The sequence below is a fragment of the Pipistrellus kuhlii genome, unplaced genomic scaffold (genome assembly GCF_014108245.1).
Source record: "Pipistrellus kuhlii isolate mPipKuh1 unplaced genomic scaffold, mPipKuh1.p scaffold_m20_p_3, whole genome shotgun sequence".
Classification (NCBI taxonomy): domain Eukaryota; kingdom Metazoa; phylum Chordata; class Mammalia; order Chiroptera; family Vespertilionidae; genus Pipistrellus; species Pipistrellus kuhlii.
The window spans coordinates 101057172-101071274 of record NW_023425529.1 but is presented as its reverse complement, the minus strand read 5'-3'; positions in this window follow the sequence as shown (position 1 = coordinate 101071274).

The following is a 14103-nucleotide window of genomic DNA, read 5'->3' as shown; positions in this document are numbered from 1 at the left end:
GCAGACAACTCCAAACAAAATCCAAAAAGGCCTAGAACCCAAAGAGGACTATACCAAAACACATTATAATTAAGATGCCAAGAACAAAAGACAAAGAGAGAATATTAAAAACAGCAAAGATAAAAACAATTAGCTACCTACAAGGAAGTACCCATAGGACTATCAGTTGATTTCTCAACAGAAACTATTAAGGCCAGAAGGGAGAGGCAAGAAATATTCAAAATTATGAATAGCAAGAACCTACAACCAAGATTACTCTACCTAGCAAAGCTATCATTTAGAATTGTAAGTCAGATAAAGAGCTTCACAGATAAGTAAAAGCTAAAGGTAAAGATAAAAATTATGAACAACAAAGTGACAACTCAGATTAGCAGTTGTACTATCTGAGGTCTTACAGATCATCCAAGGCCAGAGTTATCTTCTAGAATAAAGTGGGGAGAAGCTATCCAATTACATCCCTGGAACATTCAAAACCTGAACTTGGATTTTGAAAGTTGAGATCATGGCTGACGTGGATGGGTCAGAATCCTCAAAACAGGAACATGGAGGCAACCAGAGACAACTTTTTAGTAAAAGCAGAATTTTAAAAATCTAAATCAAGCATCAGATCAAAAACTTGGTCACAGAGGTGAAAACATTTTACAAGATGTTGGGATGGCCCTTGAATGACCAAGATGGGAGCAGGGAAGATTTGTTGGAGGAAAACTGAAACTCCCTGACTTGCCTCTTCAAAGTGTTCATAACTTCACTGTAGGGGGCAAAAAACAAGGCAAGACAGAGCAGATTTAAACAGACAAAGCTCTTCTAAGCAGTTGTGCAGCATATACTTTAAGAAAAAAATGATTCCTAATTAAGATGTAGGGTGGCCAGTGGTGCTCAGTGGCTAGAGTGTTGCCTCATGCGCTTAAAAGTCCAGGATTTAAATCCAGTTCAAGGAGGCAATCAGTCACTATCTCTCTCTCCCTCTCTCTCTCTCTCTCTCTCTCTCTCTCTCTCTCTCTCTCTCTCTCTCTCTTTTCCTTCCTTCCCATCTTCCTCCCTCTCTTTCTTCCTCTCTAAAAGTCAGTAGAGAAAATCAAAGGGTGAGGATTAACAACAACAAAAAGGTATTATAGTGTAGGCACTAGTAATCAAAGGTTAGGAAAATTGAAGAGATAAAGTAAATATTAAATTCTTCTCAACTTTGTTCAACAGATTTCATTTCCCAAAGGGCCAAATTATTTTGGTTATACTAAACTTAACCCCAAATGCAAAGCTTCACATCATTAAAATAGTAACACCTAATAAACTTGGAGGTTAATTCAGATGGTTTCAAACCTTCAGTGAAGCCTTTTTTTATAGTTTCAAACAAATCACACATCAAAACTGCTATTAGGGTTGCCTAGCAACAAAGATAATTACTACCATAAACTCACTGCAAATCCTTAGTAAAGCAGATTTTTATATTCAAATATAAAAGATTTGCCCTGAAACAATATTTTTAAAAATTGTATGAGGTTTTTAAAAATGTCCAGAATTTTCTATTACACTATCTTTTTTAACAAGCTCATATAAGTGAAAAATTACTGTACCTATTGAAATTACATATCGATCACAACTAATGTTTTAGTAAATCTCTTTGTTAACTTTCTCCCAATACATGTTTTCTGATTTTGAAACAGAGATTGATTTCCTTTGAAACCATAAATATTTATTTATGATATCATCCATGGTGGTAACTGCTGTGCTGGTTAGCATTACTATCAATGGCACTAAGTCTGAAGGAAAGCCTTTACATATGCTGTGTCAGTATTTATTCTGTCTGACTTGTTCACATAAAGATGAAAAACATGGTCTTATTTATTCTGGAAAAGTGTTTGCTTACATGCTAAGAAACCTACAATAAAAATCAAAAAGAATATTCATAGCCAATGTCATTGGATTATTTTTACATAAGAATTAGATAAATCCCCAGATCATATTATCTTTACTATGTCTAATATTAATAGACCATCCTGAAGAACTGATTGTGCATTCATATATCAAATACATTTTAATGGCATGTTTGTCACCATTCAAACAATACTAAGGTTAAAAAAACAACAACACAGCTTTATATAAGGATATTTTAAGTGTAATTAGTTCTTGTATGGAAACTTTGAAGATTGGGCTTCTTTCTCTCTAATTTATAAACTTTCCCTATAGTGTGCAAGTCTTAGAAATGTGAAGATAAATGATTAATATTATAGCTGAGCATTCATTAGTATTTAATGGGAACCCTACTGCTCTTTTAAAAAGTAAGCTATAAAGGAAGATGGCTACCAGCAGGAAGGTAGGGAGGAAGAGAATGTGAGAGAGGGAGCAATAGAGGAGTGTGTGGACATGTGGTGTGTGTGTGTGTGTGTGTGTGTGTGTGTGTGTGTGTGTGTGAGCGAGCTAGGGACAGTTAGATTTTGCAGGTTTTCCGAGAGGCTGGCAAACTAGGCAGTCTTAGACGGCAGAGTCCTGCTCCCACTGTGGACACTCCAGGGAGGCCAGCACTGGCACAGAGACCACGTCATCTTGAGAAACAGAGCTGCTTGAGACTAGAATCCTGGCCTCAGCACCACCCAGTCTGGTCTCAGATACAAACCAGGACCCTGCAGCCACTGGGGATAGAGACCTGCGACCACAGCTGCAAACCCCACAGACACCAAGCATCCAGACAGCCTGACCACAGACTTCTGTGAATCACAGAGCCTCCCTGCCTCCCCATAGGCTCATAGGAAGCAACATAGTAACTGATAGACCTGTCCATGCACGGCCTGCAGTGCCGCTACAGGAATTTGAGCCTGGGAACCCACAGACACTGGAAATCTTTTCCCCGCAACACAATTGGGTGACCAAACTCAAAGCCCACATAGGGCAGCATTAACACCTGACTTTGATTCTGGGCAAGCATACACAGAAGTCTGTTTTCCACAGCGCAGGAGTGGACCTCCTGCTAATACAGTGCTACTGTGCAACCCAGTCCCTCAAGCTAACCAGAACCACAATTCTCTGGGCAGGAGGCAGCACTGAGGAACAGTGACATGACTCTGTTTTTTTATCACGTGTGACTGGGATCCCTGACTTCTAGTGCATTCACTCTAAGAGCCAGTGACTCTAATTCTTACATGTGCACACAGGGAACCTGATTCTCAGCACAAGGCTACACAAAGCAACAGAGACCTTGATACTCAATTCTTGGTGCAGGTACAAGGGAACTCTGACTCCTCACATGTGCTAGGGGACTCTGATTTTCAGCACATTCCAGCAGGGTCTCTGTTTCAGTGCTGTGCAGGCAGGGACCCTGATTCTAGGCCACACTGAGTTCTGGTAACAATGAAACTGGGTGAGCCTGGTTCCCACCAACCCACAGAAGCCACACGTCTTGGTATCGGAGCTCTTCAGTGACACTCAGGTGGTGCGAAACTCCCACTGCACGGGGCCCAGGCCCACACAACTTGATGTTTGAACCTTCTGGTAATAGTCAGAATATAGAGATGACGCAGTTCCCAGAGGACAGAACATGAGGAGTTGCCAAGAAAAGAAATTAATGAAATTGAAGCATGAAACAAGACAGGAAAATAATTCAGAGTAATGGTCATATAATTCATACACTGGATGGATGAAAAAAAATCAATAGCCTATGCAAAAATCAGGAAGAAATCAAAAGTGATATAGCTACAATTAAAAAAAAAAACAATATGGAAGGTTTCAACAGCAGACTAGAAGCAGAGTATCAAATTAATAAGTTAGAAGATAAGGTAGAGAAACAAACTTAATCTAAACAGCAACTGAAAAAAAAAATTAAAAAGCAGGAGAGCCTAAGAGATTTAGGACAACACAAAACAAAGTAACATACGTATAATAAGGGTGCCAGAAGGACAAGAAGAGCAGCAAAGATTAGAAAATCTATTTGAAGAAATAATCACAGAAAACTTCCCTGATATGGGAAAGAAAAAAGTTACAGAAGTACAGAGAGTCCCAAGCAAGATGAATCCCAAAAGACCCACACCAAGACACATCATGATGACAATGGCAAATGTTAATGACTAAGAGAGAATCTTAAAGGCTACAAGAGAGAGACAGAGTTACCTACAAAGGATCCTCTATCATATTATCAAATGATTTCTTAATAGAAACTCATCAAGCTAGAAGGGAATGGAAGGAGGTATACAAAGTATTGCAAAGCAAAAGACTGAATCCAAGAATACTCGATCCAGCAAGACTATCAATCAAAACTGAAGGGGAAATCAGGAGGTTCACAGACAAAAAAAAAAAAAAAAAAAAAAAAAAGGCTAAGGGAATGTATTACTACTAAGCCAGCATTGCAAGAAATACTAAAGGGAATGCTTTAAGAAGAAATAAAGAGATAAGAAGAAACACAGGATCAAAAATAGAAATGACTATGACTAAATACCTTTCAACAATTACTTTAAATGTAAAGGGACTAAATGCTCCAATCAAAAGACATTTAGTGAATGAATGGATAAAGAAACATGACCCATATATATACTGTCTACAAGAGACCCACCTCAGAACAATGGACTCACACAGACTGTAGTGAAGGGATGGAAAAATATCTTTCAGGCAAATGGAAATGAAAAAAAAGCTAGGGTAGCAATACTTATATCTGACAAAATAGACCTCAAAATGAAGGCAATAACAAGAGATAAGGAAGGCTACTTCATAATACTAAGAGACCAATACAACAAGAGGATATAATCCTGATAAAGATATATGCACCCAATGCAGGAGCACCCAAATATTAAAAAATTCCTGGGAGAGATCAATGACAATACAACCATAGTAAGGGACTATAATACACCATTGACATCACTGGATAAATCCTTTAGACAAAAATTCAGCAAAGAAACAGCAATCCAAAATGACTTACTAGAGCAGATGGATTTAATTGACATCTTCAGAACATTTCACCCTAAAGCCATTGAATATATGTTCTTCTCAAGGGAACATGGGGCATTTTCAAAAATAGACCACAAGCAAAGTCTCCCCAAATTCAAGAAAATTTAAATCATACCAAGCATCTTCTCAGACCACAATGACGTAATATTTGAAATAGACTGAAATAAAAACAATCCAAAAAACTCAAACACTTGGAAACTGAATAGCATGCTAATAAATAATGATTGGGTTACCAATGAGATCAAAGAAGAAATTAAAAACATCCTGGAAACTAATTACAATAAAAATACAACAATCCAAAATCTATGGGATACAGTGAAAGTAGTTCTGAGAAGGAAGTTTATAGCTCTATAGGCCTACCTTAAAAAAAACAAGAAAAAAATGGTAGTAAACCATCTAACTCTGAAACTCAAAGAATTAGAAAGAGAACAACAAGAAAATCCCAGAGTGAGCAGAAAAAATGAGATAATAGAGATCAGAGCATTGAGACCAAAAATCAATACAAAAAATCAATGAAACCAAGAGTTGGTTCTTTGAAAGGATAAATAATATTGATGAACTTCTACACAGGTTCACCAATAAGCAAAGAGAGAGGATCCAAATAAACAAAATCAGAAATGATAGAGACGAAATAACAACAAACCCCACAGAAATACAAAAGATTGTTTAAAAATACTATGAACAACTATACTCTAACAAACTGGACAACCTGGAGTAAATGGTCATATTGCTAGAAAAATACAATCTTTTAAACCTCAATCTGGTAGATTCTAAAAATTTCAATAGGCAGATAACTATGGAAGAAATTGAAGCAGTCATCAAAAAGCTCCTAGCAAACAAAAGCCCAGGCCAGACAGCTTTACAGGGGAGTTTTTACAAACATTCAAGGAAGAAGTAAAACATATCCTCCTCAGACTATTCCAAAAAATTCAAGAGGAAGAAACACTTCCAAGCTCTTTTTATGAAGGCAGCAATGCCCTAATACAAAAGCCAGATAAAGAAAACACAAAGAGAATTACTGGCCAATATCTCTCTTGAGCACAGATGCCAATATTCTAAACAAAATTCTAGCAAATTGGATCCAGCAATACAGCATAAAGAGCATAAACATTGACCAAGTAGTATTTATCCTAGGGATGGAAGAATGGTGCAATATCTGAAAATCAGTAAATATTATTTGTCACATAAAAAATTAGAAATGAAAACCACAAAGTCATATCAATTAATGTAGAAAAATCATTTGACAAAATCCAATACCCTTTATTTATAAAAACCCCCAGCAAGGTGGAAATAGAAGGATCATACCTCAACATCATAAAAGCCATATAAGACAAAACACACAGCCAACATCATACTCATGGACAAAAACTAAAATCATTTCCCCGAAGAACAGGAATAGACATATAGATCAATGGAATAGAATAGAGAATCCAGATATTGACCCAAACCACTATGCCCAATTAATATTCAACAAAGAAAGCATGTGCATACAATGGAGTCAAGACAGTCTCTTCAATAAATGGTTTTGGGAAAATTGGACAAATACATGCAAAAAAAAAAAATGAATCTAGACCACCAATTTACACCAGACACAAAAATAAGCTCAAAATGGATATAGGACTTCAACATAAGATAGGAAACCTTCTTCTATAAAAATACTAGAAGAATCCACAGGCAGCAAAATCTCAGACATATGCTGAAGCAATTTCTTCACTGATATTGCTCTTAGGGAAATGGAAATTAAGGAGAAAGTAAACAAATAGGACTACATCAAAATAAAAAGCTTTTGCACAGCAAAGGAAACCATCAACAAAACAACAAGAAAGCCCACTGCCATGGGAGAACATATTTGCCAATGTTATCACTGATAAACATTTAATCTCCAATATTTACAGGAAACTCATCCACTATAACAAAAGGAAGATGAACAATCCAATAAAAAAATAGGCAAGGGACCTAAATAGATACTTTTCAAAAGAAGTCAGAAGGAAGGCCAAGACATACGAAAACATGTTCAAAGTCACTGATTATCTGAAAGATGCAAATCAAAATGACAATGTGGTTTCATCTCACACCTGTCAGAATGTCTATCATCAGCAAATCAACAAACAACAAGTGTTGGTAAGGATACAAAGAAAAAGGAACCCTGATGCACTGCTGGTGGGAATGCAGACTGGTGCAGCCACTGTGGAGAACAATATGGAGTTTCCTCAAAAATGGAACTCCCATTTGACCCAGTGATCCCACTTCTACGAATATATCTCAAGAAGATAGAAACACCGATCATAAAGCATATATGCACCCCTATGTTCATAGAAGCACAATTTACTATAGCTAAGATTTAGAAACAGCCTAATTGCCCATTAGCAGACGAGTGGATTAAAAAACTGTGGTATATCTACACAATGGAATACTATGCCTCAGTAAAAAAGAAGAAATTCTTACCATTTGCAACAACATTGGTGGATCTGCAGAGCATTATGCTAAGTGAAATCTGTCAATCAGAGAAATATAAATATCACTTGACCTCACTCATTTATGGAATATTAGAGGCCCGGTGCATGAATTTGTGCACGGGGGGTGGAGTCGGGGAGGTGTGTGTCCCTCAACCCAACCTGAACCCTCTCCTTGAGGGGATCCCTCAAGGGCAGATGGACATCCCTCTTACAATCCAGGACTGCTGGCTCCCAAATGTTCACTTGCCTGCCTTCCTGATTGCCCCGAACCGCTTCTGCCTGCCAGCCTGATCACCCCCTAACCACTCTTCTGCCAGCCCAATTGCCCCTAACTGCCCTCCCCCTCTGGCCTGGTCACCCTGAACTGCCCTTCCCTGCAATCCTGGGTCCCCTCCAACTGCCCTTCTTTTCAGGCTGGATAGCCCCCAACTTCCCTTTTCTGCCCTCCTGTTCCCCCCAACTACTCTCCAATGCAGGCCTGGTCACTGCCAACACCCCTACCCTGCAGGCCTGGTACCCCCAACTGCCCTTCCTTGCAGGCTTGGTCCCCCCAACTGCTCTTCCCTGAAGTCCTGGGTCCCTCCCACCCCCACATAAACTGCCCTTCCCTGCAGGCATGGTCACCCTCAACTTCCATCCTCTGCAGTCCTGATCACCCCTAACTGCCCTCCCCTGCTGGCCATCTTGTGGTGGCCATCTTATGACCACATGGGGGCAGCAATCCTATGTGTCAGAGTGATGTTCAATTTGCATATTACTATTTTATTAGATAGGATAATGAACAACATAAACTGATTAACAAAAAACAGATCCAGAGGTAGAGAAGCATCGATCATACTATCAAACCTCAGATGAAAGGTAGGGGAGGGTGGGGGTAAGGAGGAGAGGTCAACCAAAGACTTGTATGCATGCTTATAAGCCTAACCAATGGACACAGACACCAGGATGATGAGGGCATGAGTGTGGGCGTTGGGTGGTAATGGGAGGATGAGGACACATATGTAATACCTTAATCAATAAATTTTTTAAAAAGTAAGCTTTAGAATTTAATGTATTATTTTTCTCCAAAGTCAGCATGTTGACCTGTGGAATTGCTTCTTCTGCTCACAATAATTTAATTATTTGTTTAAACCAGTATAGAAGCTACTTACTATGTTGTTTTAATTGATTTCCTCAGTCTGTAGTAAAGATTTATATGTTAACCTTACCCCTCCTATTCTATCATGACTGATAAAATATTTAAAAAATGGGAAAGGCAACACTATACACCTGAGTAATGTTCCACATTTTAGAGCCAATTTTGATATGCAGAATGCAGAAAATAACATGCCAATTATTTCTATGACATTTTATAAATTCCCAATAAGTAACAACATTTTCTACTTTTAAACTGAATAAGCACTTATGATCACCAAAAAAACAGCTAGACTGTGAAAAGCCAGTCTGTCCAAGAATAGACAGACCACTTCTGTGAAACTCTAGGGAACTGTTTTCAACCTTGGCAGTGAAGAAAATAACTGAGCTTAGTGAGCAAATTGAAATTGGCACAATATTTCAAAGCCATCCCATTCAGTAGTGCTTAAACAAACATAGCCACAACATTAAAAGGCTGTAGGCTTTAAAATGGAAAAGCCAACATAATTATCTCTACCATTCTCTAAGGTTGTGACTGGACAAAATACAAACACTCTTAAAGTCAAAGTAAATATAAGCCTGTTTCCACTTTCCAATATTGATGCCATTTGCTGGAAGTCTTCCCAATTGGCTCTTTCTGACACATACTAAGACTGGACCTTCACAAGGCTTCCTATAGCTACTGTTTTACTATTGAAACTTCAAGATCAGCTATGAGTTTCAGAATGTTCGTGTCTCTTCCATATAATGCAAGTTTTTTATGAATAATCACTTCTGCTATCCACCATAAAAAAGAGTGTACTGTATAATATTGGAAGAAATTTGTGCTATGTGAATATCAGCAGCACAAATTGAACAAGCAACAAGTTTTGTTAATCCCTTGAAAAATAGTAAGAAAGGCAAATTTCAAAATAAAAAAAAATAATTATTTTGCTTTTTCATTTTGATCACTGCTATGTGTGATTTAAAAATGTGAAATCAGTGGATACAAGGTGAGGCTCTTGCTGGGGAGGTTCAGTTGGTTGGGTATTGTCTGGTGTATGAAAGGTTGTTGGTTTGATTCCTTATCAAGGTCACATGCCTTGATTACAGGCTCAATCCTGGTAAGAAGTGTGCAGGAGGCAGCCGATAAATGTTATGCTTTCACATCATTGTATCTCTTTCTTACTCCCTCACCCTTCCTTTCTCTCTAAAAATCAAGAAACTATTTTTTTTAATTTTTTAAATTAAATTATTATCTGTGTACATATACCATTGCCCCCCTTCAGACATGCCCTCCCTCCTCAGTGTTTTGAGTCCATTGGTTGTACTTATATGCATGTATACAAGTCCTTCGGTTAATCTCTTATCTTCCCCAGATCTCCCTACCCTTCCCACTGTAATTTGACAGTCTGCTTATTGCTTTACTGTCTCTATATCTATCTTTTGGTTCACCAGTTTAAAATGTTCTTTATTATCCATAAATGAGTGAGGTCATGGGGTGTTTCTTTTTCATTGACTGGCTTATTTCACTCAGCATGATGTTCTGCAATTCCATCCAGGTTGCTGCAAATGATGAGAATTCCTTCTTTTTATGGCAGCATAGTATTCCATTGTGTAGATGTACCATGGTTGTTGATCCAATCATCTACTGACTGGCAACTAGGCTGTTTCCAAATCCTAGCTATAATAAATTGTGCTGCTATGAACATAGGGGTACATATATCCTTTCTGATTGGTGTTTCTAGCTTATTGGAATATATTCCTAGAAGTGGGATTACTGGGTAAAATGGGAGTTCCATTTTCAGTTTTTTGAGGAAGCTCCATACTGTTCTCCACAGTGGTTGCACCAGTCTACATTCCCACCAGTAGTGCACGAGGGTTCCTTTTTCTCTGCAACCTCACCAACCCTTGTCATTTGTTGATTTGTTGATGTTGGCCATTCTGACAGGTGTGAGATGGTACTGCGTTGTTGTTTTGATTTGCATCTCTAGGATAATTAGTGACTTTGAGCATATTTTCATGTGCCTCTTGGCCTTCCTTCTGACTTCTTTTGAGAAGATTCTATTTAGATCCAATGCCCATTTTTTAATTGGCTCATTTATCTTCCTTTTATTAAGTTGTATAAATTGCCTGTAGATGTTGGAGATTAAAACTTTATCAATGATAACATTTGCAAATATGTTCTCCCATACAGTGGGCTTTCTTGTTGTTTTGTTGATGGTTTCCTTTGCTGTTAAAAATCTTTTTATTTTGATGTATTCCCATTTGTTTATTTTCTCTTTAGATTCTATTGCCCTAGAAGCAGTATCAGTGAAGAAGTTCTTTTGGCATATGTCTGAGATTTTGCTGCCTGTGGATGCCTCTAGTATTTTTATGGTCCTGTATCCATTTTGAGATTATTTTTGTGTATGGTGTAAGTTGGTGATCTAGTTTCATTCGTTTGCATGTATCTGTCCAATTTTACCAACACCATTTATTGAAGAGACTGTCTTGACTCCATTGTATATTCGTGCCTCCTTTGTCAAATATTAATTGAGCATAGTGATTTGGGTTGATATCTGGATTCTCGATTCTATTCCATTGATCTATATGTCTGTTCTTGTGCCAGTACCAGGCTGTCTTGAGAACAGTTGCTTTGTAATACAGCTTGAAATCTGGTATTGTGATCCCTCCTACTTTACGCTTTTTTCTCTGGATTGCTGTGACTATTCAGGGTCTTTTATTGTTCTCCAAATGAATTTTTGGAGAGTTCTTGCTAGGTCAGTGAAATATGCTGTTGGAATTTTAATTGGGAGTACATTGAACCTATAAATTTCTTTGGGAAGTATGGACATTTTAATGATGTTGATTCTACCAATCCATGAACATGGTATGTTCTTCCATCTGACTACATCTTCCTCTATCTCTTTTTTCAGTGTCGTGTAGTTTTACGCATTTAGGTCTTTTACCTCCTTAGTTATGTTTATTCCTAGGTATCTTAATTTTTTTGGTGTGATGGTAAATGGGATTGCCTTTTTAGTCTCTGTTTCTGTAAGTTTACTAATGATGTATAGAAATGCCATAGATTTCTTGGTGTTAATTTTGTATCCTGCTACACTGCCAAATTCATTATTAAGTCAATTAGTTTTTTGATGGAGTCTTTTGATTTTTTTTATGTACAATATCATGTCATCTGCAAATAAGGATAACTTTACTTCTCCCCCCCCCCAATTTGGATGCCTTTTATTTCCTCTTTTTGTCTAATTTCAATGGCTAGTACTTAAGAGTACTATGTTAAATAGGAGTGGTGAGAGTGGACATTTCTGTCTTGTTCCTGTTCTTAGAGGGAATAGTTTTAGTTTTTGCCCATTGAGTATGATGTTGGCTGTGGGTTTATCATATATAGCTTTTATTATGTTGAGGTATGATCCTTGTACTCCCACCTTGTTGAGAGTTTTTATCAGGAAAGGGTGTTGGATTTTTATCAAATGCTTTTTTTGCATCAATTGATATGACTATATGATTTTTATCTCTCAATTTGTTTATGTGATGTATCATATTTACTGATTTGTGGATATTGTACCATCCTTGCATTTCTGGAATAAATCCTACTTGGTCATGGTGTATGATCTTTGTGATGCTCTGCTGGAGCCGATTTGCTAGAATTTTGTTGAGGATTTTGGCATCTAAGTTTATGAGGAATACTGGCCTGTAATTCTCTTTCATTGAGTTGTCTTTATCTGGTTTTGGTATTAGGGTGGTGTCTTCATAGAAGGAGCTTGAAAGTGTTCCTTCCTCTTGGATTTTTTGGAATAGTCTGAGGAGGATAGGGTTTAGTTCTTCCTTGAATGTTTGGTAAAACTCTCCTGTGAAGCCATCTGGCCCTGGGCTTTTGTTTGCTGGAAGCTTTTTGATGACTGTTTCAATTTCTTCCCAAGTCACTGGTCTATTGAGGTTTTTAAATTCTTCCTGATTGAGTTTTGAAAGGTTGTATTTTTCTAGGAATATATCCATTTCCTCCAGGTTGTCCAGTTTGTTGGAATACAGTTGTTCATAGTATTTTGTAACAATCCTTTGTATTTTGGCGGGGTCTGTTGTTATTTCACCTCTTTCATTTCTGATTTTGTTTATTTGGGTCCTCTCTTTTTTTTCTTGGTTAGCCTGGCTAGAAGTTCATCAATCTTGTTTATCCTTTCAAAGAACCAGCTCTTGGTTTTGTTGATATTATGTATTGTTTCTTTGGCCTCTATGTCATTTATCTCCACTCTGATTTTTAATATTTCCTTCCTCCTGCTGACACTGGGTTTTTCTTGTTGCTCTTTTACTAACTCTTTGAGTTGTAGAGTTAGATCATTTGTTAAAATGTTTTCTTGTTTTTTTGCAATAGGCTTGTAGAGATATGAACACTATGCTTTTTCTGTGTCCCATAGATTTTGGATTGTTGTGTTTTCATTGTCATTTGTTGCCAGGATGTTTTTAATTTCTTCCTTGATTTCTCTGGTAACCCAGTCCTTGTTTAATAGCATGCTGTTTAATCTCCATGTGTTTGATTTCTTTGGATTATTTTTATTGTAGTTAATTTCCAATTTTCTGCCACTATGATCTGAGAAGATGCTTGATATGATTTCTATCTTCTTGAAGTTGAAGAGACTTTGCCTATATCTCAATATGTGGTCTGTCTTTGAGAATGTCTCATGTGCACTTGAGAAGAATATATATTCTGTGGCTTTGGGGTGGGATGTTCTGAAGATGTCTTTTAATTCCATCTGGTGTAGTGAGTCATTTAGGATTGATATTTCTTTGCTGATTTTTTGTTTAGATGATTTGTCCAAAGGTGACAGTGGGGTATTAAAATCTCCTACTATGATTGTATTGCTATTAATCTCTTCCTTAATGTCCTCCAGCAGTTTTTTTTGTTTGTTTGTTTCGTTTTGTTTTATGAATTTCGGTGCTCCTGTATTGGGTGCATATATGTTTAGCAAGGTTATTTCTTCTTGTTGGATTGCTCCCTTTAGTATTATGAAGTGGCCTTCATTATCTCTTGTTATGTCCTTCACTCTAATTTGTCAGATATAAATATTGCTACCCCAGCTTTTTTTTTCATTTCCGTTTGCCTGAAAAACCTTTTTCCATTCCTTCACCCTCAGTCTGTGTGTGTCTTTTTTTCTGAAGTGGGTTTCTTGTAGACAACAGATATATGGGTCTTGTTTTCTTATCCAACCTGTTAACCTATGTCTTTTGATTGGAGCATTTAATCCATTTACATTTACAGTTATTATTGATAGGTACTTATTTATCGCCATTTTTATTCTATACCCCTGTGTTCCTTCTTCGGTTCCTATTTCTTTATTTTTACAGTAGACCCTTTAGCATTTCTTTCATTGCTGGTTTGGTGGAGATAAATTCCCCTAGTCTGTTTTTGTCTATGAAGCTCCTGATTTCTCCTTCAATTTTGATTGATAGCCTGCTTGGATTCAGACCCTTCCTTTGTATGTCTTTGTATATTTCATCCCATTCCCTTCTGGCTTGATGAGTTTCTGTTGAGAAATCAGTTGCTAGTCTGATGGGGGTTCCTTTATATGTGACTTTCTGTCTCTCTCTCTAGCTGCTTTTAAAATTCTTA